This window comes from Microcaecilia unicolor, chromosome 6, assembly GCF_901765095.1.
Source record: "Microcaecilia unicolor chromosome 6, aMicUni1.1, whole genome shotgun sequence".
NCBI lineage: Eukaryota > Metazoa > Chordata > Amphibia > Gymnophiona > Siphonopidae > Microcaecilia > Microcaecilia unicolor.
The window spans coordinates 250501564-250528330 of NC_044036.1; the positions used below are offsets into that span (position 1 = coordinate 250501564).

The 26767-nt window shown below is 43.5% G+C and overlaps 1 protein-coding gene and 1 non-coding gene across 2 annotated transcripts in view; one reads left to right on the forward strand and one right to left on the reverse strand.

Annotated features, from left to right (window-relative positions):
* CACNA1B (calcium voltage-gated channel subunit alpha1 B) overlaps positions 1-26767 on the forward strand; it is a 1447778-nt gene that overhangs the window by 751649 nt on the left and 669362 nt on the right. The window lies entirely within an intron of this gene.
* On the reverse strand, positions 1361-1442 carry TRNAL-UAA. The gene has a single exon. It is a non-coding gene; the product is annotated as a tRNA-Leu (tRNA).

Here is a 26767-nt window from a genome sequence, read left to right on the forward strand (position 1 = left end):
CTTTATGTTTATCCCACACGTGTTTGAATTCTGTTACCATTTTCATTTCCACCACCTCCCGCGGGAGGGCATTCCAAGCATCCACTACTCTCTCCATGAAAAAATACTTCCTGACATTTTCCTTGAGTCTGCCCCCCTTCAATCTCATTTCATGTCCTCTCGTTCTACCGCCTTCGCACCTCCGGAAAAGGTTCGTTTGCAGATTAATACTTTTCAAATATTTGAATGTCTGTATCATATCACCCCTCTTTCTCCTTTCTTCCAGAGTATACATGTTCAGGTCATCAAGTCTCTCCTCATACGTCTTGTAACGCAAATCCCTTACCATTCTCGTAGCTTTTCTTTGCACCACTTCAATTCTTTTTACATCCTTCGCAAGGTATGGCCTCCAAAACTGAACACAATACTCTAGGTGGGGCCTCACCAACGACTTATACAGGGGCATCAACACCGCCTTTCTTCTGCTGGTCACACCTCTCTCTATACAGCCTAACAACCTTCTAGCTATGGCCACCGCCTTGTCACACTGTTTCGTCGCCTTCAGATCCTCAGAAACTATCACTCCAAGATCCCTCTCCCCGTCCGTACCTATCAGATTCTCCCCGCCTAACACATACATCTCCTGAGGGTTTCTATTCCCTAAGTGCAGGGACATGTCCTCTTCTCTCAGAACTTCTTAGAAAGAAAGTTAAGTGGGACCTTTCCTCTTTACATAGTTTTGAATCTAAAGGGACTGCTTCAAACAGACTCTTTCAAGATAACTCAGTAATCAGATTGCCCTTAATAACCTCTGCAAATATTCTACTTCCTCACACCTTAATTAACACCTAATTCAGGTGAGTAGCAGTGGTACCTCTCCAGCAACCAAAGAACAGAAAATAACTGTATTTTAGAACAAGTTTAAGCCTTCCTACTATCCTTTTAAAATTATTTGGTTGTTAAGTTTCTACCTCTAGAAACAGTTTCAGTTTAAAACTATGGGAAACGTGTCTACTTCTAGAGAAAATTTCAGTTTAAAACTATGGGGAAAGGGTTGTAAACTATGGAAACTAGTTAATAATACTTGCTTTTCTCTCTCTCTCCCCCTTCCCCAAGACTAAACTAGGTCCTTCAGTGCCTGCTGAAGGCTATCTGTTAATGCTGTGGTACAAAGTTCAAGTTTTAAAACTAGAGGGAAAAGAGTATGGATATTAGTTGATAAAGTTTGCTTTTTTACATTTTTATTCTGCCTATCACTAACCTACAATTCCTCCTTTAAACCCCAATCTTTAAGTTCCCAAAGCACAAAGCAAAATAATGTTCACTTACCAGAGAAATGTCCTCTTCTCTCAGAACTTCTCAGGGGACACATTTGCTGCCCCGTAGTCAGCAGGATTTGAACTTGCACAGGGAGACCCCAATGGATTTTAAGTCCATCGCCTTAACTACTCGGCCATGACTACCACTCTTCAGTGGTGGACCATTCAATTCAATTTGACTCTGGGACTTCCATTTCAAATTCCTCTGTCACAAAATATGCTGATGACGGATGCATCTCTCCTGGGATGAGCAGCTTATATAGATGGGCTTCACACTCAAGGATCTTGGTCCTCCCAGGAAACAAATCTTCAGATCAATCTCCTGGTGCTTCGAACAATCTGGAATGCTCTAAAGGCTTCAGAGATAGGCTATCTCACCAAATTGTTCTCATCCAAACATACAATCAGGTTGCAGTGTATTACACCAACAAGCATGGGGGGGCACGTAATGAGAACTGTGTCGGGAGGCCATTTAGATGTGACATTGAGGTCGCCAACATGGCATGCTCCTGGGTACAAACAATACCCTGGCTGACATACTGAGCAGGATAATGCAGCCTCACGCGTGGTCTCTTACTATGGGCATAGCTCGCAAGATCTTCCAAGTGTGGGGCACCCCCTCGGTGGATCTTTTTGCAACTCAGATCAACCACAAGGTCCCTCAGTTCTGTTCCAGGCTTCAGGCCCACAATAAGCTAGCATCAGATGCCTTCCTCCTTATTTGGGGGACAGGTCTTCAGTATGCATATCCTCCCATACCTCTAGTGCGGAAGACTTTGTTGAAACTCAAGCAAGACCCCATAACCATGATTCTGATTGCACCATATTGGCCATGGCAGATATGGTTTTCTCTATTATGGAGTTATCTTCTGATGAACCGTGGAAATAGGAGTGTTTTCTGACCCTCATCATGCAGAATGAGGTATCTCTTCTATATCCCAACCTCCAGTCTCTGGCTCTCACAGCTTGGATATTGAGAGCTTAAAATTTGCTTCCTTGGGTCTATCGGAGGGTGTTATCCTGGGTCTTGCGGGCTTCCAGGAAAGTTCTACTATGATATGTTACTCTTTTAAATGGAGGAGGTGTGGCATTTGGTGTGAGAGCAAGGCCCTAGATCCCCTTACTTGCCCAACACAGACCCTTGAATATCTTCTATACTTTTCAGAGTATGATCTCAAGACCAACTCTGTAAGGGTTCACCCTAGTGCAATTAGTGCTTATCATCAAGGTGTAGAAAGTAAGCCCATCTCTGGATAGTCTCTAGTTGTTTACTTCATGAGAGGTTTGCTTTTGTCAAAGCCCCCTGTCAAACCTCCACCAGTGTCATGGGATCTCAACATCAATCTCACCCAGCTAATGAAATCTCCCTTTGAGCCACTGAATTCCTGCCATCTGAAGTACTTGATCTGGAAGGTCATTTTCTTAGTGGCTTTTACTTCAGTTTGTAGAGTCGGTGAGCTTCAGGTCTTAGTGGTGGATGCACCTTATACAAAGTTTCATCACAATAGAGTAGTCCTCCTGACAAAAGTTGTGCAGTTCCATCTGAACTGGTTGATTGTCTTGCCAACATTCTTTCCCTGATCTCACACCCATCCTGGCGAAAGCAGCTTGCACACCTTGGATTGCAAGAGAGCATTGGCCTACTACATGGAGCAGACAAGGTCCTATAGACAGTGCACACAGCTTTTTATTTCTTTTGATCCCAACAGGATGGAGGTTGCCATCGGGAAATGCACCATTTCAATTTGGCTGGCAAATTGCATTTCCTTCACTTATTCCCAGGCTGGGCTGTTCTTGGAGGGTCATGTCACGGCTCATAATGTAAGAGCCATGGCTGCGTCTGTAGTCCACTTGAGGTCAGCCTCCATTGAAAAAATTTGCAATCAAGTGAATTTCAGGCTTCTTAAAATCTAGATCATATCAAGTCGTCCTAGACTCCACATATGCCATAGTGGTCAAGGATATTTAGGAGGATATTGTGATCAACAGTATTAAAGGCACTAGACATATCAAATTGGAGTACAGTAGAATGCCGATTATCTGAACACCAATCATCCAGATGTCAAATTATCCAGACCAATTATCCATCTGATAGTAATGTACCTTCCCAGCCAATCCTCGTGGTCCGTGCAGTCTGCAGAAGGAAATGATATGAACGGGAACAGTGATGCAGCAGAGAAAAGCCCTGCACTTTCCTTTTCGGTCCCTTTCCTGACTCGTATGTGGCAGAGGAAACAGCCTTGCTCTTTCAGCTTGCGGGGATGAGGCAGAGAAAAACCTTGCCCTTTCCTAACTCATATGCAGCAGAAAAAAGCCCTTTCAGCAAATGGAAACAAAGCAAAAAAGGCACATTTTGTCTTTAAAAGAGAAAAATTATGTCGTGGAGAAATTAATAAAGGGAGTGTCGGGGAAAATTTTGGTTTAAGAATATGGTATAGTGGTTGGGTCCCCAGTACAACAGGGGGACCTTAGCGTTGAGGCGACTTCTTTAAGTCCGCCACTGCAAGCTGTGCCGCCGAGACCGAGCGGGAAACAAGGAGCGATGGGAGAACTTCAGACGACCCTTGCTGAGGTTAGCGGCGGCCCCATCGGCTTTTCGACCCCGGGAGGAGTGTCAACAGAAGAGGGGGCGGGAGGTTTTGATTCCTCGCCCTCTCTTACCCAGGAAATCCCGCTCCAGGTACTCGGAGTAAAGAGTAGACCCACAGCGGTAACTTTAGAGGCCCTCTGGGAGGTGATTCAGACTATTAATTCGTCACTGCTTCAACTAACAACTTCTTTTAATACTGAAGTTAAGGATTTAAAAGATTTTCGTCGAACGATGGAATCAAAGGCCCAGGAACAAGAAGTAAAAAGTGAGTTAAATCTACAAGAAATAAAGAATTTACAATCTGCTGTAGCTAATATGGTTGTTGAAAAAGATTTGACTCGAAGGAAAATTGAATTTTTTGATAATCAACTCAGGCGTAACAACCTGAGATTTTTGAATTTTCCTAAGACTCCTTTAATATCATCCATAGAAATGCTGAAAAAATATTTCCTTGAAGTACTTGCTATTCCAAAAGAAGCTATGCCTCCTATTGTGAAAGCATTCTATGTTACAGGAGCTAAGGTAGCTCAGATAGAGACTCCGGAAATGAATTTGACACAACTTCTAGAAACATCATCTTTAGAAGTCGTAACTGAGCGTACAACCCTTCTTGCTACCTTTGCTTTTGAAACCGATCGGAATCATGTTTTCAGACTTTACTTCAGACATATGGCTGCCCAGTTTTTTGGATCTAAAATACAAATTTTTCCTGATCTCAGCAAAAATACTCAGAGAAGGAGACGAGAATTTTTGGGACTTAGGCCCCGAGTTCTCGCCCAAGGGGGCACTTTTAAATTGAAATTTGCTTGTAGATGTATAATTTCCTTAAATACAATGTTTTATGTATTTTTTGAACCAGATAAGCTGAGACAGTTTATAACTGTTAAAGAGAGTGGTGGCGAAAAAGTTCTGGTCACCCCAGTAGGGAGCTGAAACCGCAGGCAGGAACTGGGCTCTACCCTTATAATTAGTTTTCTTTTTCCTAATTTCATTTCCTTATATCTTGATCTCATATTGTGGACTAAGTAACAATGTAATTTCCTTTATTACTCCCTGAGTTACAGGGGAGGGGGAAAATATGCCTTTGAATATTTACCTGATTTTCCTATGTTTACTTAAATGTAAATTGTATTTTGAAAATGATAAATAAAAATTAAAAAAAAAAAAAAGAATATGGTATAGGAGCATCAAAAATATCTGACATAAAAAGACAAAGTGGTGCTATTGTAAACTACGTGTCAGAAGTGGAAGGGAGTTCCACAAAAACCATGAAAAGGTCACTTATTGAAAAGGTAGATAAAGCTCTATATCCCTGCAAAAAAGATCCTTGGGCCACCTGATTTCTGGGCTGCTATTAGCTGAAAAGGCAATGTTTTTGACTCAGCAGCTTCAAGGGGATTCTGACTTCAAAGCCAGCAGTGGATGGCATATTGAAATCCATGGTGAAAATTTTCCACAAATTTGCCAGCAGCTAACAACTTTCTTGGTCAATTTAATAAACTTATCAAGAACTTTGACCCTGATTGTGTTTATAATACAGACGAAACAGGTCTGAATTGGAAATCGCTCCCCAGTAAATCACTGGTTAGTCACAAGGAGCAATCTGCTCTGTCGAGCAGGGACTGTATCTTCATGTTCAAGTGTACAGCGCTGCATACGTCTAGTAGCACTATAGAAATCATAAGTAGTAGTACTGTGGAGGAGTGGCCTAGTGGTTAGGGTGGTGGACTTTGGTCCTGGGGAACTGAGGAACTGAGTTCAATTCCCACTTCAGGCACAGGCAGCTCCTTATGACTCTGGGCAAGTCACTTAACCCTCCATTGCCCCATGTAAGCCGCATTGAGCCTGCCATGAGTGGGAAAGCACGGGATACAAATGTAACAAAAAATAAAAATAGTAGGATTCAAGTTATCTAAAGAACATATCACGCTGTTGGTTGGGGAAAATTCAACTGGTAGTCATAAGTGCATTCAAAAACATGCATAACCTTCTGCTGTTGTATTAAAGCAAAAAAAAAAACCTGGATGAGTTGCTTCATACCGGAGATGAAAAGATTTCAGTTTCATACAGGAAAAGATGGAGATGAGATTTTATTGTCGGACAATGCACCATCACATCCTACAGCAGAAAGCCTAGAGCAAGAAGAAAGTAGATTCAAAGTGCTTTTTTTTGCCACCAAATATGACATCTGTAACGCAGCCAATGGATCAAGGAGTAATTGTTTCATTGAAGCGACTTTTCAGGAAACAACTTCTAAAAAAAAGCTTATTTTCAAAAGAGAAGGACATCCATCTTTCAACACAAATCGGAAGATGGGCGTCTTTCTCACAGGGTCGTCCAAATCGCTATTATCAAAAGCCGATTTTGGACGTCCCCAACTGCTTTCCATCGCAGGGATGGCCAAAGTTCCTGGGGGCATGTTGGAAGCGTAGCGAAAGCGGGACTTGGGCGTACCTAACACATGAACGTCCTCGACCCATAATGGAAAAAAAAGGGCGTCCCTGATGAGCACTTGGATGACTTTACCTGGTCCTGTTTTCCTTACGACCAAGGCACAAAAATGTGCCTGAACTGACCAGATGACCACCGGAGGGAATCGGGTTGACCTCGCCTTACTCCCCCAGTGGTCACTAACCCCCTCCCACCCTCAAAACAATCTTTAAAAATATTTTGTGCCAGCCTCAAATGTCATACTCAGGTCCATCACAGCAGTATGCAGGTCCCTGGAGCAGATTTAGTGGGTGCAGTGCATTTCAGGCAGGCGGACCCAGGCCTACCCCCCCTACCTGTTACACTTGTGGTGGTAAATGTGAGCCCTCCAAAGCCCACCAGAAACCCACTGTACCCACATCTAGGTGCCCCCTTCACCCGTAAGGGCTGTGGTAGTGGTGTACAGTTGTGGGTAGTGGGTTTTCGGGGGCTCAGCACACAAGGTAATGGAGCTATGTACCTGGGAGCAATTTCTGAAGTCCACTGCAGTGCCCCCTAGGGTGCCCGGTTGGTGTCCTGGCATGTGAGGGGGACCAGTGCACTACAAATGCTGGCTCCTCCCAAGACCAAAGTGCTTGCATTTGGTTGTTTCTGTAATGGGCGTCCTTGGTTTCCATTATCGCTGAAAATCAGAAACGACCAAGTCTAGGGACGACCATCTCTTAGGACAACCTAAATTTTAAGATTTGGGTGTCCCCGACCGTATTATCGAAACGAAAGATGGACATCCATCTTGTTTTGATAATACGGGTTTCCCCGCCCCTCCATCGGGACGTTTTGCGAGGACGTCCTCAGCAAAACTTGGGTGTCCCTTTCGATTATGTCCCTCATAGAAACAATGTGGCATGATCCAATTCGTAAGAGAATTGAACATTGACTGTTCCTGCATGGTTGCAGACTATTGGAATCGGGTTAAAAACCAAACCATGAAAAAAATGTGGAACATAATTCTAAACAAATCAGAAAGACACAGAGAGGGAGAAGAAAATGATGTCCTTGAAACATTGGCAAAGATCTTCTATAGGTTTCTGGTTGCTCTGATTGTGATGTTGAGAATGTCAGCGAATGGATATGCAGTGATGCAAATGATCCAGGATATCAGATTATAACAAATGATGAAATCGTGGAATCAGTACAAGACAAGGAGTACGAAGAATCAGAAACTGACGATGATCACCAGGTTGATGCTGAAGAACACATGCAGAAGCCTTTCAATGCAATCCAGCTCCTTTGTCTGAAAAGACTACGTGATCTTGCAGCTGAGAAACAAAAATTGGCCTTGAAGCAATTAAAAATTACTTCCTTTTTTAGTGTACAGTAGTGTATATCTGTATAAGAAATACAGCACTACACTGTACTTTATTTTTAAATAAAGTACTGTACAGTATTTCCCTTTTTAATTACAAATACAGTATTGTATTTACCACAATTACAGAACTGTATTGTATGTTGTATTTTTTTCTGCCAACTTATTGATGAAAATAAAACTAATGTTCAATATGCCTTGCTCTGATTGCATTTTCCTTAGAAAAATTTGATATGTCTAATTATCTGGATTTATGATTATCCGGACCAACCTCTGCAGAGGATTGTCCAGATAATCGGCGTTCTACCGTATTAAGATTTTATTGCCTAGATTTAATTCTCATCTGAAATTTGCTCAGAGGATGGTAAGGACAATTTCAGTATTGTAAGAGGGTCTAAAACCAGATTGTGAGCTCTGTAGAATAGAATGAAGTTGAAGGTATTTCATTAGTTGTTGTGTAAGCAGGCCCTCCATTACTTTTACTAGTAAAGGAATTGAGGCCACTGGTCTATAAGAGACTATACTTTTGCTTGTCTGAGTATCTTTCAGTATGGGAGTCAGGATAATGTTACCATTTTGGGCAGGGATTAACCCAAGGATAACATTAAAGAGAGATTTGAATGAATAAATTTGGAGCTGGTTTGAGAAGATGATTAGGATGTGTGTCAAGTGAACAATGTGACTTGGCATATTTGTATAGGAAGTGTTTGACCTGATCTGTTGTGAGTGGGTAAAATGTAGACAAGATTCTGTGTGCTTGTGAACTTAATGGAGGTGGGTCATTCAAATTAAGTAAGTAGTCTATTGACGATGAAGTCTTATTTTGTTCTTTTCTGATTTGAGTTATTTTCGGTTCAGAATAGGTCGCCAATTGATCAGCAGATAGGGTGGGTTTGTCTATGTTGGTTACTGGCTGAGTGTCCAGTAGGTTATTCAGTAAAGCATATAGGGCCCTGTTTACTAAGCCGTGCTGTAGGCGAGCAGACTTTTTAGCGTGTACTAACACTAGAGACACCCAAAGAATATAATGGATGTGTCTGTCGTTAGTGCATGCTAATTTTTAGCATGTGCTAAAAAGTTAGTGCACCTACAATGCAGCTTAGTAATCAGAGCCCATAGTTTTCTGGAGTTGATTTTTGTATCACCTATAAGTTTTGAGTATTAAGTAGCTTTTGCTTTGATCATATGCTTGTATTCTTTTTGAATTTTTTTCCAATTAGACCACTGCTCACCAGTTTTATTTTTGGTCCAAATTCTTTCCTGTCTTCTGTATTTGCACTTTATTTGTTGAAGATCTTCATTAAACCAAGGGGATGTCTTTTTTATTAGGTCGAGATTTCACTTTTATTGATTCTGTCTTATCTAGGACTTCTCTACATGTGTTGGCCCATTGTTGGATGAAATTTATGGATGGAGAAGAAGCGAGTAGATTGCTGAATTGCTCATTTGAAGTTAGTTTGAAGTCAGACGTTAGTAAGGTCAATTTTACCTCTAGTTTTGAAGTTATATGACTTATTGACAGGCATAGAGTGATTATTAATTTCTTTCCAATTCAGTTTGAAAGTGAGCCAGCTGTGGTCTGACCAAGGAATTGGAGACCACAAGGATTCTGATATAAGAAAGTTATTTGGATATCTAAATTTGGTAAGTAGATCTAATTGATGGCCTTTGATATGGGAGGACATCCCATTAAAGATTGAGAATTGCCATATCTTGAGGAAATCAAAGAACGTGAATGGTATGTTTAAATTTCCATCCAATATTATATTATCATTGTTAATACAAGTGGTGGCTATGAATTCACTAAGTTCTGTTTCAGCTAAATTCCAATTTCCTGGAGAGGGAAACAGGTTTAGATAAGGAGTCATCTTTTATGGAACAAGTGATTATTTCCAAATGTGGAGTTTGTAATTCTGTAATTATTTTTACCTCAAAGAATGATTTGTAAATGATTGCTAGACCACCTCCTCTCTTCTTGGTTATTGGGAGATGAAGGATGGTATAACCAGGCAGATATTTTGAATAATTGGGTCATTTTAAGTATGTAACCAAGTTTCGACAATTAGTGTAATAAATTGAGCATCATTTATCCAATCTTTAATAATTTCAATTTTGTTAACAAGAGAGTGAGCGTTGACATAACCTATAGGTAAAGGTAAGAGTGCTCATTATGAGTTGATGGTATGATTTTAGTTAGTTGGTGTTTAGTATAGGTTATCTTAAAGCCTTTTTTATTATAGTGTTTGGTATGAAATATTGTATTTGGACCATTGTGGATCCAATGATTGGATTCTGATGTGGATGGATAATGTTTTTGATTATTTGGTGACCAATATAAAGATTGCATGGGGGTATATATCACGGGGAGATTACAAAAGATTTCAGACGCTTTTGTATTATATACTTTGACAAGATGAATAAATGGAGTAGCCATTGAAACAAGATTTTTAGCAATCCCTTTATCAAAGTTAAGGTTCCAGCTTTGATGCCAGCCTGCCTGTCTGACATTGCTGCCTGGATGTCTCAGTGCCATCTGAAACTAAACATGACCAAGACTGAGCTTCTCATCTTTCCTCCTAAACCAACCTCTCCTCCTCCCCCATTCTCTATTTCTGTGGATAACAATCTCATCCTTCTTGTCTCATCAGCTCGTAACCTTGGGCTCATCTTCGACTCCTCCCTCTCCTTCTCTGCACATATTCAGCAGACTGCTAAAACCTGTCGTTTCTTTCTCTATAATATCAGCAAAATTCGCCCTTTCCTTTCTGAGCACACTACCAGAACCCTCATCCACACTCTCATCACCTCTCGCTTAGACTATTGCAACTTGCTTCTCACAGGTCTCCCACTTAGCCATCTCTCTCCTCTTCAATCTGTTCAAAATTCTGCTGCACGATTAATATTCCGCCAGTGTCGTTATGCTCATATTAGCCCTCTCCTCAAGTCACTTCACTGGCTTCCTATCCGTTTCCGCATACAGTTCAAACTCCTCTTATAGATCTATAAGTGCATTCACTTTGCAGCTCCTCAGTATCTTTCCACTCTGCTCTCCCTACATTCCTCCCCGGGAACTCCGTTCACTGGGTAAATCTCTCTTATCTGCACACTTCTCCTCCACTGCTAACTCCAGACTCCATTCCTTTTATCTTGCTGCACCATATGCCTGGAATAGACTTCCTGAGCCGGTACGTCAAGCTCCATAAGTACATAAGTACATAAGTAGTGCCATACTGGGAAAGACCAAAGGTCCATCTAGCCCAGCATCCTGTCACCGACAGTGGCCAATCCAGGTCAAGGGCACCTGGCACGCTCCCCAAACGTAAAAACATTCCAGACAAGTTATACCTAAAAATGCGGAATTTTTCCAAGTCCATTTAATAGCGGTCTATGGACTTGTCCTTTAGGAATCTATCTAACCCCTTTTTAAACTCCGTCAAGCTAACCGCCCGTACCACGTTCTCCAGCAACGAATTCCAGAGTCTAATTACACGTTGGGTGAAGAAAAATTTTCTCCGATTCGTTTTAAATTTACCACACTGTAGCTTCAACTCATGCCCTCTAGTCCTAGTATTTTTGGATAGCGTGAACAGTCGCTTCACATCCACCCGATCCATTCCACTCATTATTTTATACACTTCTATCATATCTCCCCTCAGCCGTCTCTTCTCCAAGCTGAAAAGCCCTAGCCTTCTCAGCCTCTCTTCGTAGGAAAGTCGTCCCATCCCCACTATCATTTTCGTCGCCCTTCGCTGTACCTTTTCCAATTCTACTATATCTTTTTTGAGATACGGAGACCAGTACTGAACACAATACTCCAGGTGCGGTCGCACCATGGAGCGATACAACGGCATTATAACATCCGCACACCTGGACTCCATACCCTTCCTAATAACACCCAACATTCTATTCGCTTTCCTAGCCGCAGCAGCACACTGAGCAGAAGGTTTCAGCGTATCATCGACGACGACACCCAGATCCCTTTCTTGATCCGTAACTCCTAACGCGGAACCTTGCAAGACGTAGCTATAATTCAGGTTCCTCTTACCCACATGCATCACTTTGCACTTGTCAACATTGAACTTCATCTGCCACTTGCACGCCCATTCTCCCAGTCTCGCAAGGTCCTCCTGTAATCGTTCACATTCCTCCTGCGACTTGACGACCCTGAATAATTTTGTGTCATCGGCGAATTTAATTACCTCACTAGTTATTCCCATCTCTAGGTCATTTATAAATACATTAAAGAGCAACGGACCCAGCACAGACCCCTGCGGGACCCCACTAACTACCCTCCTCCACTGAGAATACTGGCCACGCAATCCTACTCTCTGCTTCCTATCTTTCAACCAGTTCTTAATCCATAATAATACCCTACCTCCGATTCCATGACTCTGCAATTTCTTCAGGAGTCTTTCGTGCGGCACTTTGTCAAACGCCTTCTGAAAATCCAGATATACAATATCAACCGGCTCCCCATTGTCCACATGTTTGCTTACCCCCTCAAAAAAATGCATTAGATTGGTGAGGCAAGACTTCCCTTCACTAAATCCGTGCTGACTTTGTCTCATCAGTCCATGTTTTTGTATATGCTCTGCAATTTTATTCTTAATAATAGCCTCCACCATCTTGCCCGGCACCGACGTCAGACTCACCGGTCTATAATTTCCCGGATCTCCTCTGGAACCCTTCTTAAAAATCGGAGTAACATTGGCTACCCTCCAGTCTTCCGGTACTACACTCGATTTTAGGGACAGATTGCATATTTCTAACAGTAGCTCCGCAAGTTCATTTTTTAGTTCTATTAATACTCTGGGATGAATACCATCAGGTCCCGGTGATTTACTACTCTTCAGCTTGCTGAACTGACCCATTACATCCTCCAAGGTTACAGAGAATTTGTTTAGTTTCTCTGACTCCCCCGCTTCAAATATTCTTTCCGGAACCGGTGTCCCCCCCAAATCCTCCTCGGTGAAGACCGAAGCAAAGAATTCATTTAATTTCTCCGCTACGGCTTTGTCCTCCTTGATCGCCCCTTTAACACCATTTTCGTCCAGCGGCCCATCTCTGGCCGTCTTCAAATCTAAGCTAAAAGCCCAACTTTTTGATGCAGCTTTTAACTCCTAACCCTTATTCACTTGTTCAGAACCCTTATTTTATCATCCTCATTTTAATATTTCCTTATCTCTTGTTTGTCCTGTTTGTCTGTCCTAATTAGATTGTAAGCTCTGTCGAGCAGGGACTGTCTTTTCATGTTCAAGTGTAGAGCGCTGCGTACGTCTAGTAGCGCTTTAGAAATGATAAGTAGTAGTAGTAGTAAATATTAGGGAATTTAGAGTAGGTTGGGATAATAATTATGAGACGTTATAATAAAACAGCAATAAAAATGTCAATTATATTGCAGACAATATGTAAATAGATTGACTTTGTTAATGATTTAGTGGGACTAGACTATCTGAGGTAAAGATGGGATAAATTCTAGGTGTGTAATTACATGAAAAGTGACTACATACCTAGAGGTAGACACTCTATTGTGCATGCTCTCCGCTGACGTCAGTAACCGCTCTCGCGCTGGATGCAGGAACAGCTGATAGGTGTTGGATGACCGTGTCCTGAAGATGCCCAGATGATAGTTGAGAGAGATGGTGAAAAGTTCTAGGTGCAGCTACGGAGCGTTAGTGAGTCCCGTGGCCTGAGGGGCGTGCTATTATGGACACCCTCTGCTGACATCACTAACCACTCTCGCGCTGGAAACAGGAACAACAGGAACAGCTGATAGATGTTGGATGACCATGTCCTGAAGATGCCCAGATGATAGTTGGGAATAATGTTGAAAAGTTCCAGGTGCAGCTACGGAGCGTTAGTGAGTCCCGTGGCCTTAGAGGTGGGCCTGCTATTGTGGACGCCCTCCATTGTTCTCACTAACCGCTCTCGTGGTGGGAACAGGAATAGCTGATAGGTGTTGGATGACTGTGTCCTGAAGATGCCCAGTTGATAATTGGGAGAGATTGTGAAATGTTCTCTGTGCAACTACGGAGCATTAATGAGTCCTGTGGCTTAAGAGGTGGGCGCGCTATTGTGGATGCCTGCCACTGACATCACTAACTGCTCTCGCGCTGGAACTAGGAACAACAGGAACAATATGCAAATAAATAAAGGATCCCTAAGTGTTGGAATTTTAATTATATACCCTCTCCCCCTTCATCCTGCCCACCAAAAGAAGAAACATGATGGGACTTTTACTCCTCAAGCTGGCTGAGATGTACAGAGGCAGGGTTTGCAGCATCATCAAGGGAGTGGAAGAAGGCATGGTAGTTGTGTTCAGTTGTGCATCTGAAGAACCCTAACCTGTTAAGCCTTTGTTCATAAGGGAGCTGTTCCACCTCATTTGTGAATTTTGCCACTTTTCTATAAACCTCTTCTAGGTCTGTACAGGGACATAGCCACAGGTGGGCCTAGGCCCATTCACATTTGCCTCAGGCCCCACCCAGCAGCTGGCACACCTTTCTGTAGCTGGCTGAGATCCCTAATCCCCACCAGCTGTAGAAATCCAGAGTTGACTCTAATCCCTGTAAACATGGCTGTCAGTAGCTCATAGTGCCGCTGCTGACTGGCACCATGCGCATGCTCCATTTTCCACATGACCTAAACAAGCATATAGCAGAGCCAGCAATGGCATTATGAGCTGCTAACAACCACAGTAGAGATTCAGGGCATCTCTGAATTTCTACAGCTAGTGGAGGTGGGATTTGGGGATTCCCTCCAGCTAAAGTAATTTTAATTTGGGGGGAGGCAATGGAAGTTTTTACTATATTGCATTTGAAAGCATCTATTTGATCATTGCCTGTACATTTTGACGTTGTTTCTTCAATAAATATAATGAAAAAAATTGTAAAGGGAAGGCACAGGAATGGGGTTCCTTGTGTCCACCCATGCCCATTGTAGGCCTTTCAAAAATGGTATTATGGCTATGTCACTGTTCTACAGTATCTTTTCTGGCATGCAGTGACCCGAACTGCACACAGTATGCAAGGGGCCCTTGCACCAAGGATTTTCTGAATTTATATAGTGGCACGATGATGTTTATGCTTATGTTTATTATTGACATCACTATTTTTTTTTGTTACATTTGTACCCTGCGCTTTCCCACTCGTTGCAGGCTCAATGCAGCTTACATGGGGCAATGGGGGGTTAAGTGACTTGCCCAGAGTCACAAGGAGCTGCCTGTGCCGGGAATTGAACTCAGTTCCTCACTTCCCCAGGATCAAAGTCCATCACCCTAACCACTAGGCCACTCCTCCACTATTTTCTGAATAACCCTGTATTTGAATTTGGACTGCCAACATGCACTGAACTGAGGAGTTTAACATACCATCCAGAATGACTCCTAGTTCCTTTTCTTCCTGATATGGAACCCAGTATTTATGTACCTATAGTTTGGATTATTTTTCTCTATGTGCATCACTTTGTGCTTGTCTATTTTGGATTTCATTTGTCATTTAGATTTCTTGTTCATTGTGGCAAGATTACTCTGCAGTTCCTGACATAGTAACATAGTAGATGATGGCAGAGAAAGACCTGCACGGTCCATCCAGTCTGCCCAACAAGATAAACTCATATGTGCTACTTTTTGTGTATACCTGACCTTGATTTGTATCTGCCATTTTCATGGCACAGACTGTAGAAGTCTGCCCAGCACTAGCCCCGCCTCCCAACCACTAGCACTAGCCCACCTCCCAACCACTAGCCCCGCCCCCACGGCTCTGCCACCCATCTCTGCTAAGCTTCTGAGGATCCATGCTTGTGTTTTCAGTAGTTATGAGGGTGTTTACTCACTACAGCACAACTAAGGAACCACACAGCACCTCTAGAAAGCCAGAAGTTGTAAGAGCCATCTTATAATATTTATACAGGTTGGTAGGTTCATTTAATGTTTTTCAGTATAAAAATCAACCATCTTTCACTTTACATACATTATCCTCAGTTTGTGTTTGGACAAATCTTCCCCTTCTGCTGTTTCTCTTCCATGGTAGGAGATACGATGAATTATTCAGTTAATCCTGTGCACATCTTTGTTCTTTGAATGGAGGCTCCTGGGTGTGATGTGGCAAAGGTGAGATATGTTGAGGTGACAGGACCCAGAAATGCATGCTGAGATAAGAAGGCCCTTACTATAAGATCTCTGGTACCTCCTAGTTATCACCCAGACCTACAATGTAAAGATCATAAGGATGTGTAGCATGATAGAGGCTACTTTCTGACAGCTAAATTATTCAGACTCCGATTTCAAAAGGTTGCCATCCATATGCCAAGAAATCCTTTTCTTACTGAAAATATGCAAACAGTAGCAGGAGCTAAATCCAAAGTTTAAACAACAGGATACACTTCACAGGGACAACACTGGGGTTTTTTGTGCCCCCCCCCCCCCCCCAACAAACTATAAATGAGCATCCCTTCCCCAGCATCTCATCTCTCCTTCCGTGTCCCTATCCACTGTTCCACTACCCTACCTCTGCTGCTTTGAGGTGCAGGAAGGAACTCTGGTGCAAGTCTCAGAGTTGCCAGTCTCACAAGACTTCCACCAGAGGACGTCCATCTCCCAGAGATGTCCAAATCGGTATAATTGAAACCCAATTTTGGATGTCTCCAACTGCAGTCCATCGCAAGGACATCAAAATTTCAAGGGGGCATGTCGGAGGCATAGCGAAGATGGTACTTGGGTGTGCCTAACACTTGGATGTCTTTGACCCATAATCAAAAAAAGCAAGGATGACCCTGACGAACACTTGGACGTTTTCACCCGGACGTGTTTTTTTTACGAATAAGGCACAAAAAGGTGCCCGAAATGACCAGATGACCACCGGAGGGAATCAGGGATGACCTCCCGTTACTCCCCCAATGGTCACTAATCCCCCCTCGACCATCAAAAAACATCTTTAAAAATATTTTGTGCCAGACTCAGATGTGATACTCAGGTCCATGACAGCGCATGAAGGTCCCAGGAGCAGTTTTAGTGGGTACTGCAGTGCACTTCAGACAGGTGGACCCAGGCCCATACCTCCCCTACCTCTTACATTTGTGGAGGAAACAACGAGCTCTCCAAAACCCATCACAAACCCACTGTACCCATATATAGGTGCCCCCCTTCACCCATAAGGGCTATGATAGTGGTGTACAGTTGTGGGTAGTGGGTTTGGGGGGGGGGTTTAGGGGGCTCAGCACACAAGGTAAGGGAGATGCATTCCTGGGAGCATTTTCTGAAATCCACTGCTGTGCCCCCTAGGGAGCCCGGTTGATGTCCTGGCATGTCAGGGGGACCAGTGCACTACAAATGCTGGCTCCTCCCACATCCAAATGGCTTGAATTTGGATGCTTTTGACATGGATGTCAGAAATGTCAAAATCTAGGGACGTCCAAATTTAAGGGTTTGGACGTCTCTGACGGTATTTTCAAAACGAAAGATGGATGTCCATCTTTTTTTGAAAATACAGTTTTTCCTGCCCCTGGATTTTGCTGTTTTGCAAAGACATCCAAATCGCAACTTGGACGTTTCTTTCGAAAATGCCCTTCTTAGTCTCTTTGCTGGCATCCTTCTGCTACCAGGGCTGTTATAACTTCCTTCCAAACAACAGGCAGTTCCCTTTCTTTGTGGGCATCATACTCAACACCATGTCAAATAGGTTTTCATTCAATGTTTTTATTCTTTTAATGGCTGCCACACCCCTTGCAAACCTCTGCTCCTGTGGGGCCTTTACAGAGCAGAGAGGAAGGATCTACTCACTTGTTGACTTTCTTAGGCAGCAAACAAAACAAACAATTCCAGTTTCCCTTTTCTTTTAAACACAATGTCCAAATTAAACCTTGATCTGAGCTCTCTCTCAGGTTTTTTTTAATTTTTGTTACATTTGTACCCCATGCTTTCCCACTCATGGCAGGCTCAATACGGCTTACATGGGGCAGTGGAGGGTTAAGTGACTTGCCCAGAGTCACAAGGAGCTGCCTGTGCCTGAGGTGGGAATCGAACTCAGTTCCTCAGTTCCCCAGGACCAAAGTCCACCACCCTAACCACTTCATCTTCCTCGTTAAACACATGTCCAAAACTTGCGGAAACATCTCTTAGAAAGTTCTTTATGCTCAGATGATTGACAGCCACGCGCTATTCCAAACAGCGCTCTAAAAATAGCGCTGGAACAGCACAAGGTTTTACTGCCCCTATGATCACAGATAATAGCATGCAGATTTATGAGCGCTATTATCTCTGATCATAGGGTAAAATGCGGGAGGATTGTACATGAGCATGCACATTGTTTGACTAGTCTGGGCTGTCAAAAGTGTCCCCACCGAACTCGCACCCAAAGCCAGTGACACAGAAGCTGGACTTCCAGTCTCCCCAACCCCCCCCCCAACACAAATTCTTGGGGGGGCTGAAGATCCAGTGGATCAGGTGCCCCCTTGCACCCCCCCAAAAAGCCCTGGTGGCCCAGTGGGGTGCAGACCAAGCCCCCCCACCTGGTGGTCTAGTGGCCCTCTTCCCCGCTCCATTCTCTTCCAGTGCCACCTTGAAAATGGCGGCGCCCAGCCCTGCCCATATAACACCATATAAGGATGCACTGGGCAAGGAGGGTTCCACCATTTTCAAGGCAGAGCAGGAAGAGGAGGGAGTGATTAGTAGTGCCTCTGGATAGGCTGTGTGTTCTTTTTCTGCACTCATTTTCTATATTTCTGTGTTTCGTGGCTACTGGTGCTTCCAGCAGCCCCTTTCTCTAATATTTCCTCCATGACTAACAATTCTAGTTCACTGAGGGGATAATAAAAGTGTAACTATTTCTTTTCATGTAAGAAGTAGAGAGATTGTGGATGCTTTCCAAAGTGCTCTGCTCAGACAAATGGTGACCGAACCCACGAGGGAGGGAGCCACGTTGGATCTGGTGCTCACAAATGGGGATAGTGTGTCAAATGTCCAAGTGGCTGCACACCTGGGAAACAGTGACCATCAAACGGTTTGTTTTGATGTAACGGCTCATGTGGATAACAGCCACTCTAAACTCAAAGTCCTGGATTTCAAGCGAGCTGACTTTAACAAAATGGGAGAATACCTGAGGAAGGAGCTGATGGGCTGGGAGGACATACAAGAAGTGGAAGGACAGTGGTCCAGGCTAAAAGAAGTAATAAACAGGGCCACAGACCTTTATGTAAGGACAGTAAATAAAAGCAAGAGAAAAAGGAAACTGATATGGTTCTCAAAGCAAGTGGCTGAGAAAATAAAGATTAAAGAGTTAGCGTTCCAGAAATATAGAAAATCTCAAGAGGAGGAACACGGGGAGGAATACCGGATGAAACTGAAAGAAGCCAAGAGAGAGGAACGTCTGGCGAAGGCGCAAGCAGAAGAACAAATGGCTAGAAATGTAAGGAGGAGAGACAAAAACTTCTTCAGGTATATTAGTGAAAGGAGAAAGACTATAAAGGGAATTGTGAGACTAAAAGATACAACAAAACGCTATGTAGAAAATGATGAAGAAAAAGCCAATTTGTTAAATAGATACTTTTGTTCTGTTTCACTGAAGAAAACCCTGGGGAAGGACCGAGAAGGACTGGCAAAAGTACACCTGAGAATGAGGTGGATAAAGCGCCGTTCACGGAAGAGAGTGTGTATCAACAACTTGGAAAGCTAAAGGTGGACAAAGCCATGGGGCCGGACGGGATCCACCCCAGAATACTGTGGGAGCTCAGAGAGGTTCTGGCGGGTCCTCTTAAAGACTTGTTTAATAAATCCTTGGAGACGGGAGAGGTTCCGAGGGATTGGAGAACGGCGGAGGTGGTCCCTCTTCACAAAAGTGGTGATAGGGAAGAAGCTGGAAACTACAGGCCGGTAAGCCTCACTTCGGTTATTGGAAAAGTAATGGAAACCATGCTGAAGGAAAGGATAGTGAATTTCCTGGAAGCCAATAAGTTGCAAGATCCGAGACAACATGGTTTCACCAAAGGGAAATCGTGCCAAATGAATCTCATTGAATTCTTTGACTGGGTGACAGGAGAATTAAATCAAGGACATGCTATGGACGTCATCTACTTAGATTTCAGCAAGGCTTTTGACATGGTTCCCCACAGGAGGCTCTTGAATAAACTAGACGGCCTGAAGATAGGACCCGAAGTGGTGAACTGGATTAGGAACTGGTTGACGGACAGACGCCAGAGGGTGGTGGTGAATGGAGTTCGCTCGGAGGAGGGAAAGGTGAGTAGTGGAGTGCCTCAGGGATCGGTGCTGGGGCCAATTCTGTTCAATATATTTGTGAGTGACATTGCCGAAGTGTTACAAAGTAAAGTTTGCCTTTTTGCGGATGACACCAAGATTTCCAACAGAGTGGACACCCCGGAGGGAGTGGAAAACATGAAAAAAGATCTGAAGAAGCTAGAAGAATGGTCTAACGTTTGGCAATTAAAATTCAATGCGAAGAAATGCAAAGTGATGCATTTAGGGAGTAAAAATCCAAGGGAGACGTATGTGTTAGGCGGGGAGAGTCTGATAGGTATGGACGGGGAGAGGGATCTTGGGGTGATAGTATCTGAGGACCTGAAGGCGACGAAACAGTGCGACAAGGCGGTGGCCGTAGCTAGAAGGTTGTTAGGCTGTATAGAGAGAGGAGTGACCAGCAGAAGAAAGGAGGTTTTAATGCCCCTGTATAAGACGTTGGTGAGGCCCCACCTGGAGTATTGTGTTCAGTTTTGGAGGCCGTATCTTGCGAAGGATGTTAAAAAAATGGAAGGGGTGCAAAGAAAAGCTACGAGGATGGTATGGGATTTACGTTCCAAGACGTATGAAGAGAGGCTTGCTGACCTGAACATGTACACCCTGGAAGAAAGGAGGAACAGGGGTGATATGATACAGACGTTCAAATATTTGAAAGGTATTAATTCGCAAACGAATCTTTTCCGGAGATGGGAAGGCGGTAGAACGAGAGGACATGGAATGAGATTGAAGGGGGGCAGACTCAGGAAAGATGTCAGGAAGTATTTTTTCACGGAGAGGGTGGTAGACGCTTGGAATGCCCTCCCACGGGAGGTGGTGGAGTTGAAAACGGTAACGGAGTTCAAACATGGGTGGGATATGCATAGAGGAATCCTGTGCAGAAGGAATGGATCCTCAGAAGCCTAGCTGAAATTGGGTGGCGGAGCAGGTGGGGGGAAGAGGGGGTGGTGGTTGGGAGGCGAGGATAGGGGAGGGCAGACTTATACGGTCTGTACCAGAGCCGGTGATGGGAGGCGGGACTGGTGGTTGGGAGGCGGGAAATACTGCTGGGCAGACTTATATGGTCTGTGCCCTGAAAAGGACAGGTACAAATTCAAGGTAAGGTATACACATATGAGTTTGTCTTGGGCAGACTGGATGGACCATGCAGGTCTTTTTCTGCCGTCATCTACTATGTTACTATGTACCCTGTTTGAAGGCTAGAATGGTCCCAGCACAGACCCCAGAGGAGTTCCGCTATCTACTCTTCTCTATTGAGAATCCTGATCATTTAACCCTATTCTCTGTTTTCTTTTAACCAGTTTTTAATCCACAATAGTACACTACCTTCTATACCATGACTCTTCAATTTCTTCTGGAGTCTTTCATGAGGTACTTTATCAAATGCCTTTTGAAAATCCAGATATACAATATCAACCAGCTCACCTTTATCCACGTCTGTTCAACCTTTCAAAGAAATGTAGTAGATTGGTGAGGCAAGATTTCCCTTCACTACGTCATGCAAGGTTCCACGTTAGGAGTTACGGACCAAGAAAGGGATCTGGGTGTCGTCGTCGATAATACACTGAAACCTTCTGCTCAGTGTGCTGCTGCGGCTAGGAAAGTGAATAGAATGTTGGGTATTATTAGGAAAGGTATGGAAAACAGGTGTGAGGATGTTATAATGCCATTGTATCGCTCCATGGTGCAACCGCACCTTGAGTATTGTGTTCAATTCTGGTCGCCGCATCTCAAGAAAGATATAGTAGAATTGGAAAAGGTACAGCGAAGGGTGACTAAAATGATAGCGGGGATGGGACGACTTCCCTATGAAGAAAGACTAAGGAAGCTAGGGCTTTTCAGCTTGGAGAAGAGACGACTGAAGGGAGACATGATAGAGGTATATAAGTTCAGGGAGAAAGGATTGACCTTGGATGCCTGAGGTCTGAGCTACCTATAGCCCCCTGCCAGGTAACCCATTGCAATAAATGAGGAGGGGGTCCTGTGGTGCCAAACCCAGTGGATTGGATTCACAGACATTAAGCTGTCACATGAGTATGAAATAGGGCTTAAGGAGTGTGAGAAAACTTTCAAATGAGTGTGACACACTCCTAATGAGTGAGACTTGGCATCACTGGTATCATATTCCCACCTCTATACTGCTATTCATCATTACCTCAGTGTCAGATGGATTTTTTAATGAGAGAGCAAAGCCCTTACAGTTGGAGCCTAATAATAGCTACATAGGCACTAGCATACTAGACCACACACATGGAGAGTAGAGGAATAAATATCAGAAGTAAAGCATAGGGAGGTTCAAGGTCAGCAGGTGAAAAGGAAAAAAAAAACAAGGTGAAATCTCTGATTCCTTGGCAAATTTACAAGTAGGCTCTTTTTTGAGGCCTACCTTCACAGCTGATAATCCTGCTCATTGGTTTTAAAATTAAATAAACAGTATATCATTGCTGTATTGGCCCAGTTTACTGTAGTGTAGTAAGGTTTTATAGCGACCACATGGTTATTACCAAAATTAATGTACAGTAACCATGAAACTTCTACATTAATGATTGGTAGCCTTTCAAGCATCTCCCCATACATTTAGGACTAAGCTGTATAAATGGTTCTTTAAAAAAATCGGTGCCGAAAAAATAGCACTTAGTGCTATTCTATAATCGGTGCTTAAAGTGGGGTGCCCTTTATAGAATAGTGCTTGGTGCAGGGAACTGTGACTACATTTAGGTGTGAAGATTTACACCAACGGACCTTAGTGTAAATTCCCGCATCTTAATTAGGTGTGGATCCCCTTTATTCTATAACAGCGAGCATAAATTGTGGGAATGCCCCCAGTCTACCCATGACTCTCCTATGGCGGTGCCCCATTTTTGATCCATGTGTAAAATTTACATGTGGATCCAGCCACATAAATTTATGTGTGTAAATTTTAATTAATGACAATTAGCACCAATAATTGATAGCATTCAATTATTGGTGCTAATTGGCTTGTTATTCAATTAAATTGTGTCCAAATTTGTATACACAATTTTTAGCAACTTTTATAGATTTTGGGGTTAATGCAGAGGAAATATCTTAACCATGCATTGAAGACTGTATTCAAGTTGTGCTAATTGTGCCATATTATCCGTGACATTAATATTTAACATTAGTTAACTATAGTTATCTGGTTCCACAATTCTTTAAAACAGTCATGCAATTTGTGGTGATTCTATAACGTAGGTGCTCACATTTACACATACATTACATGCATAAATGTTTAGAATATCAACATTTAAGTGCATATGCTATTCTGCAAATAAATACTTAACTTACATAGCATGTATTTGCAAGGAGGCATACACATGTACGGAGCATGGGCAGCACATAGCGGGGGTCCCATTTAAGCATCAAAACAGACCTATTTCTCAAATCTGATTAGGAAATCTTCAAATCCTACAAAGAAATTGTTTTCAATTTTTTCAAATTTAACAGGATGTTCTGCTGTGAACATGTCCATACCTAAACCTTCAGCTGATAAATTGGCTAATTATTTCAGTTCAAAAATTTCAACACTACAGGCTTCTCTTCCCCCAACTATCTCTGAGGATAGCATTTTACCTACCATGTCTCCTTCCTTAACAGGCTCTGCATCTTGGAATGCTTTTCATATCCCCACAATAGGCTTTCTTACAAAAAGTGTTAGACTCAGTTAATATAACCACTTGTCAACTGGACGTGGTTCCATCTCTTTGGTTAGAAATACCATATCATGGTCTACTTTTCTTGGCATTTCCCATCATCTTCCAGAACCTTACACTGGGTTAGGTACCTCTTTATTGGAAAGTAGCTATAGTTCATCCAATCTTAAAGAAACCCCTAGCATTCCTGTTCATTCCAGTATCAAATCTATGCTTTCTTTCCAAACTGACAAGAGAAAGTAGTTGATTTGCAATTGTCTGAGCATATAGAAAAGGTTGTAGCTTTATATCCTCATCAGCCTGGCTTTTGCATGGACCATAGTACAGAGACAATTTTGGCTTCAGTTGTTAGGTTCATATGAGATTGGAAAATGGTTTGAGTGCCTTGGCCATTTCTTTAGCTCTATCTGCAACTTTCAGTCTCATTGACCATGCTCTTTTATTCTGTTTGGCTGAATTGGGAGTATCTGGCCTTCCCTTGCAGTAGTTTAAATCTTTTTTGTTAAGCAGATTATTTAAAATTCTTACTTCAGATTCCACTTCTAGTTCAGTTCCACTCTGTTGAGGGGTCCTTCAGGGATCCATTCTCTCTTCTCTTTTCTTTAACATCTTTCTGGGCTGTTTAGCAACTATTATACAAGATCATATTTCTTTTCATATATATTGTGATGACCCCTTTTACCCCCAGTGCATGGTTGGCAACTTCTCCGCGTCCTCCCTTCCTGGCTTAGGCGTACACTCTCACACACAGCCTATAAGCAAGACCCAAAGCTCCCTTCAGAATCCACACCTTTTAATTCAGTGACCCTTCACCCCGGCCTCTCCGAAGTTCAAGATAAAGTTTACAGTTCACTTTCTAGTTCCCTTGGAAGGGTTTACAGACCTTCCCTTTATCAACACAGTTCAAGTCTGGTAATGCATAGTTCATAACAAAAAAACAAAAATCACCTGCTCTCTGAACACCTTCTCTCTCAGAGGAATGCAGGCTGGGCTGTTCACTTCCCTCTTCACAGCTCCTTCAATCCTGTGACCACCTACACTGCCCCTTTATACTTGCAAACTCTGGTCATTTGTATCCTCATAGTCCATGGGTACTTGCTCCTCCAAACTGTCACTCTCAGCAGTGAAGTCAGGTCCTTCTTCTATGCTTTCCATCCAATCAGGTGCTTCTCCACCCTTCTCTCTTAATTCCTCCCTCACAACAGCTGGTCGGTACCTTCCCTCCCTTTCTTCCCAGGTGGATGGAATCCTATATTGATTCTGTATCCATGGAAACGGGGATTTAACATTGCTGCACCCTCTACTGGCCACTCTTTGATATAACTTCTCCTCCCTCTGGGCTTTACCCTCCCTTCCTAGAGGCAGACTCCTGGTCAGAGTTTTGACATCATCCGCCCTCCCTTCTTCTCCAGGGCATTGTGGGTAGGGTAGTTTTATATCACTCTGATCTTCAGCAAGCCTAAATTGACTCTCCTCACTACAATATTACTACTACTACTACTACTTAGCATTTCTATAGCGCTGCTAGGGTTACGCAGCGCTGTACAAGTTTAGCATGGGGAAGGGCAGTCCCTGCTCAAGAGAGCTTACAATCTAAAGGTTACAAACTATGTAGTCAGTGTAGGTAACTTACAACTTAGGTAGTCAATATAGGTAGCTTACAATCTAAAGGTTATAAACTATGTAGTCAGTGGAGGTGACATGAATGGGGAAGGTGGTTAGGCGCCAAAAGCAAGGGAGAAGAGATGGGCTTTGAGTAAGGACTTGAAGATGGGCAGGGAGGGCGCATGGCGTATGGGCTCTGGAAGTCTGTTCCAGGCATAAGGTGATGCGAGGCAGAAGAGGCGGAGTCTGGAGTTAGCGGTGGTAGAGAAGGGTACAGATAGTAGTGATTTGTCCTGAGAGCGGAGGTTACGGGTGGGAACATACGGGGAGAGGAGGGTAGAGAGGTAAAGGGGGGCTGCAGATTGAGTGCATTTGAAGGTCAATAGGAGAAGCTTGAACTGTATACGGTAGCGGATTGGGAGCCAGTGAAGCTACTTGAGGAGAGGGGTGATATGAGAGTATCGATTCATGCGGTAGATAAGACATGCGGCGGAAATTTGAACAGATTGAAGGGGGGATAGATGGCTAAGCGGGAGGCCAGTGAGAAGAAGGTTGCAATAGTCAAGACGAGAGGTAACGAGCGAGTGGACGAGGGTTCAGGTGGTCTGTTCAAAGAGGAATGGGCGAATTTTGCTAATATTAAAAAGGAAGAAGCGACAGGTTTTAGCTGTCTGCTGGATATGGGCAGAGAAGGAGAGGGAGGAGTCGAAGATGACTCCGAGATTGCGGGCTGAAGAGACGGGGAGGATGAGGGCATTGTCAACAGAGACGGAAAGTGGGGGAAGAGGAGAAGAGGGTTTGGGTGGAAAGACAAGGAGCTCGGTCTTTGCCATGTTCAGTTTCAGATGCCGGTTGGACATCCAGGCAGCGATGTCAGAGAGGCAGGCCGAAACTTTGGCTTGCGTTTCGACTGTGATGTCGGGAGTGGAGAGATAAAGCTGGGTGTCATCAGCATAGAGATGGTACTAGAAACCATGTGATGAGATCAGCGAGCCCAGGGAAGAGGTGTAGATCAAGAAAAGAAGTGGTCCAAGGACAGATCCTTAAGGAACCCCAACAGAGAGCGGGATGGGGGTGGAAGAAGAGCCATTAGAAAATACTCTGAAGGTGCGTTGGGAAAGGTACGAAGAGAACCAGGAGAGGACGGAGCCCTGGAACCTAAATGAGGACAGTGTGTCAAGAAGTAAATTATGATTAACGGTGTCAAAGGCGGCCGATAGGTCGAGGAGGATGAGGATGGAATAGTGACCTTTGGATTTGGCAAGGAACAGGTCATTGCAGACTTTAGAGAGTGCTGTTTCTGTCGAGTGTAGTGGGCGAAAGCCAGACTGAAGCGGATCGAGGACGGCCTGAGAGGAGAGGAAATCGAGGCAGCGGCTGTGGACAGCGCGTTCAAGTAATTTGGAGAGGAAGGGTAGAAGGGAGATGGGGCGGTAGCTGGAGGGACAGGTGGGGTCAAGTGAAGGTTTTTTGAGAAGTGGTGTGACTACAGCATGCTTGAAGGTGTCAGGGACAGTAGCAGTGGAGAGAGAGTGGTTGATGATGTGACAGATTGAGGGGATA